This window comes from Rosa chinensis, chromosome 1, assembly GCF_002994745.2.
Source record: "Rosa chinensis cultivar Old Blush chromosome 1, RchiOBHm-V2, whole genome shotgun sequence".
In the NCBI taxonomy this organism is placed as follows: Eukaryota; Viridiplantae; Streptophyta; class Magnoliopsida; order Rosales; family Rosaceae; genus Rosa; species Rosa chinensis.
In genome coordinates, this window is record NC_037088.1 from 33,892,966 (window position 1) to 33,897,016 (window position 4,051).

Here is a 4,051-nt window from a genome sequence, read left to right on the forward strand (position 1 = left end):
CACTAAGTCGTTACCTAAATCCACCTTCGAGAAACATGTGAAGAGCATCAGATTGAGAAAGTTATCCGAACTCCCACGATTGTAGCAATCAGGGAGAGATGTCGACATCAGGGGGAGTTATGATGTCTACATGTTCGATCTCGAAGAGTAAAGGACGTGTTGTACTCTTTTTGTCCTCCTCGAGCTTGTTTTTGTCCCACAAGGTTTTTCACTCAAGCAAGGTTTTTAACAAGGCAACGGATAAAGCGTCACCACCAAGTTTGAGCGGCACAAGGGAGAGTGTTGAAGGAAATTGACTTATATGTGCCTATTCAAACTAGGATTAGTTTCATGATTGTAATAGGAGAGAATGTTCTAGAATTCCTAGTCCTATTCGGAATAGTTTTCCTTGTAACATTAGAACATGTACTTTGTAATCCCTATATATAGGGCTCCTATTCTCAATATTATTGAATACACAATTCTCTCATCCATCTCTCTCGAAATCCCTCATTCTAAAACAATTATAAGTTACGTTTAACAATAACTGAAGACATCAGAAATAGAAAATGCATGTTGAACTAAGTTATGAAAAGAAGAGTAATTTCTTCCGAAAATTTATCACAGTCTATCTTTTGTGGTTACTTTATACTATTTGAGTGATTCCTACTGTTAACTATGCGGAGGCTGCCAATGCTATATCAATTTCTGATTTTAGCAGAACTCTATTGTTCGGAAATTATAATATTGTTGGTAGCTTGTGTCTAAACTCTATTTCTTACATATACTTGTTTTATATGATTGGTATATGTATATGAGCTTATACTGTTCTTGGATTTTCTGAACAGCCACCATGTCTAATGGACTTGTCTTCAAAACCTAAGATCCTTTAAAGAGTTGATAATTACAGACCAAAATAGCATCTCATCCAGTCATCGATACTAGCTGAGAGACTTTTAAACACTTGAAAATTCAGTATTTGGTTATATATCATTGTCACTTCAAGAGCTGTCCAGTATTTATAAATAAAACACCAACAAAAAAGGTCATCATCAGAAACACAAAGGAACTACTACATTTGAGATACAATACTCCTCTCCAGGAGAAACAGTAGGAAATGGGTTCAGATTTTCAAAACCAAATTCCAAGCATAGTGATAGCTAAATTTAAAGCTATTGATTTTTCTTATTCTCTTGCAAATATGTCGATTGTAATATAGGGAAATAAGGGTCTCTCGCAGAGGATTAAGTTAAACTAAAAGCTTCAACAAAAGTCACAAAACGTGACTGCAGTTCCTACTGAACTGCAGTCGAAAAACAAACTAAGAATCTAAGCAAAACAACCCATAAAAATACTAAAATTTACAGAGACGTACTAAACACAAAAACCGTCTAGCACACAAAATTTGGTGAATTTTGGAGTTGATTTGCTATGGGAATAAAATACAGAAAAACAGAGAACAGAAAGAAAAACTAAATTGAACCAGATTTGAAGTTGGTTGATATTAAGATAATGAAACTAGCTAGGAAGGAAGTATCCACCCCCAACAATCACACACAACAGACTTTGTCCAATTTACTACCAATTAACTTAGTTGAAGACGCTCAGATTGGCTCAGTACGCTTGAACACAACCTATTACTCTTTCTTACTTTGTACGCTAGGCAGGAAGTGCTCTACACCTAGACTATTCACAAGCAATGCAACCTAAAGGTACGTTTATTTGATTTAACATGCAGAGATCATTAAGTTTGGAAAGAGTTTGAGCAATCACTAGGCATCACAATTGATTTAGAGCCTTGCTAAACCTAGGGTTTTGTTTACTTGCTAGTGAAAACTACCAATTACTTCTGTAGACAATTTGAGGAATCCAACTATTGATCCAGGCATCAAAAAATCAAAGTATTAGAACCCTAGCATGCATACTAAGTAGGCCTCCAAAGCATACAAACATAGAATTCATCAATGAGAAATCGGTAAACAAAACCTCAACTTTATTAATTGGAAAACAAATTGAATGTCAAAGCATGTTATGGATCATGTCTAGGGCTTCAACTGCCCTCTAACTGGAAATTTAGTTACACATAATGGGAATCAAAGCCACAAAGGAGTTCATGGAGAGAGAAGACAACAAAAATCAGAAAATTGGAAAATACAGATCAGCGATCGATCTCGGAAATTCCAACGATCGATCGTTTCTGGTGTGGTTTTGCAGTCTTGCTTCTTCTTAAGCTCTGGTACGTCTCCACTTCTTCGTATGTGAGATCTCCTTTTCTTGAACGTCCAAGGAGAGATTTTATTCAGTTTGTAACTCTTTCCTTCTTTCCTTTTAGGACTCTATCTCCTTGATTAATGTTCTGATTGATTTAGGATTCATTGACATCCTTCTACCCAATAGGAGCAGCCAAGAGAATTAATTGCTGAATATCTTTTTCTTCATCTTGCCTTAAGCTTCCTTGATTCATCAAGAGTCCACAATTCTCCATTATTTGCACATATCTCCTTCCTTTTGCTCTTATTTCTTTCCTTGCTTTGGAAAACCTAATAAACATAAGAACAACTAAATTAACCAGAAAATAAGATAAACTAACAAAGTAAATATGGGAATTATCAACATTATTATCGCATAATTATGCTCCTATCACATAGAGTTCTCACTCAATTCATTAGAAATAGACCGAGGAACTGACAAGTGGTATCAATTGTGCAAGAGGGTTGGAGAGGCATGTAAATGTTATGGTTGTTTTGAAATAGTGCATGATAAGATACCTTTGCAGTTAAGAGCTGATACTTTCTCTATGAAAGGCACCTTTTTAGCCTTCTGGTTCAGATCAAGCAAAAGAATATGAATCCAAAGCCTTACCATGGTTACTTTGGGCAGTATATGCAAGTATTCGCTTGTTGGAGAGCTTTGGACTTGAAGATGCCTCCAACTATGACTCTGAGAAACTTCACAGAACTAATGTGGCCAAATGGTCATGACCAGTTTTGGTAATTGCATGTATAATGTTTTCATTGTTTAACCTATTTCCACATCTATAATCTTGAATTTGTCATTCGATTTTTGGTTAATACTATATATTTCTTTCTTGTTGATGCAGTTAGACTGTAGTTAATATGATAAAGCAGCTGGATGAGCTTAAGGATATGATTGAACTGATGATTCTTGATAGATATGGTTTAGGAAAGAAATCGAATTCAATCATCGCATGTAAAACACTGCTTCAAATAATGAAATATAGCTAATCTCCATCTGGGGAGTACATGCAGGGGCTTCATGCTCACATTGACAAATTATTAAGCACAATCATTTGTGATGATCAAGTTTCAGGACTTGAATTTCAAACCAAGGATGGACAATGGATCAAGTTTTCTCTATCTCCTAACTCCTTTGTATTTATTGTTGGAGATCCTCTTATGGTACAGATTACAATTAAATGATTTATAACTTGGGTAAATTAATTAGACCAAACGTGTATACAAGACCTTGAGTAGTCATGTGTTATTGTCCAATGTCCATGGTGGCTTAGAGGCATGGAGCAATGGGAGAATGCATCCGGTGAATCATCGAGTCATGATGTGTGGAGAAAACGAAAGATATACTCTAGGAGCATTTGCAGTTCCAGTAGAGGGTACCATCATCAAGGCATCAAAGGAGTTGGTAGATGAAGAACATCCCCAAATTCTCAAGGACTTTGACTATATGGAATTTTCTGATTTCTCCTACTCAGCCGAAGGAAGGGTCATAGACTCAGCAAAACAAGTGTTTGTATTTGCTGGACTTAGCACTTGATAGCATAAGTTCACACCCTAGTAAAGGAGGATCAATTTTTTTTTCTCCCATTTTTTTCCTTACTGCTAAAAACTTTGTATCTGCCATTTCCCTTTTATGGTGAATAAAAGATTTTCCAGTGCCAGGATTTAGACCTGGTAACTGATTATCCATATGTTTACCTCTGTTATTATTATTATTCTTCTTCTCCAGGGGCAAAAACCTAGGAGAGGTAGAAATGAGAACTGAACTCTAGCTATTGTTGAGTTATTGCTGTACTACTGGAACTAAATAAGTAAAT

General features: G+C 35.8%; 1 pseudogene; it reads left to right on the plus strand.

Moving 5' to 3' along the window:
• Nucleotides 1-1,096: 1,096 nt before the first annotated feature.
• Nucleotides 1,097-3,771, plus strand: LOC112165439 (annotated as a pseudogene).
• The last annotated feature ends 280 nt before the right edge of the window (nt 3,772-4,051 follow it).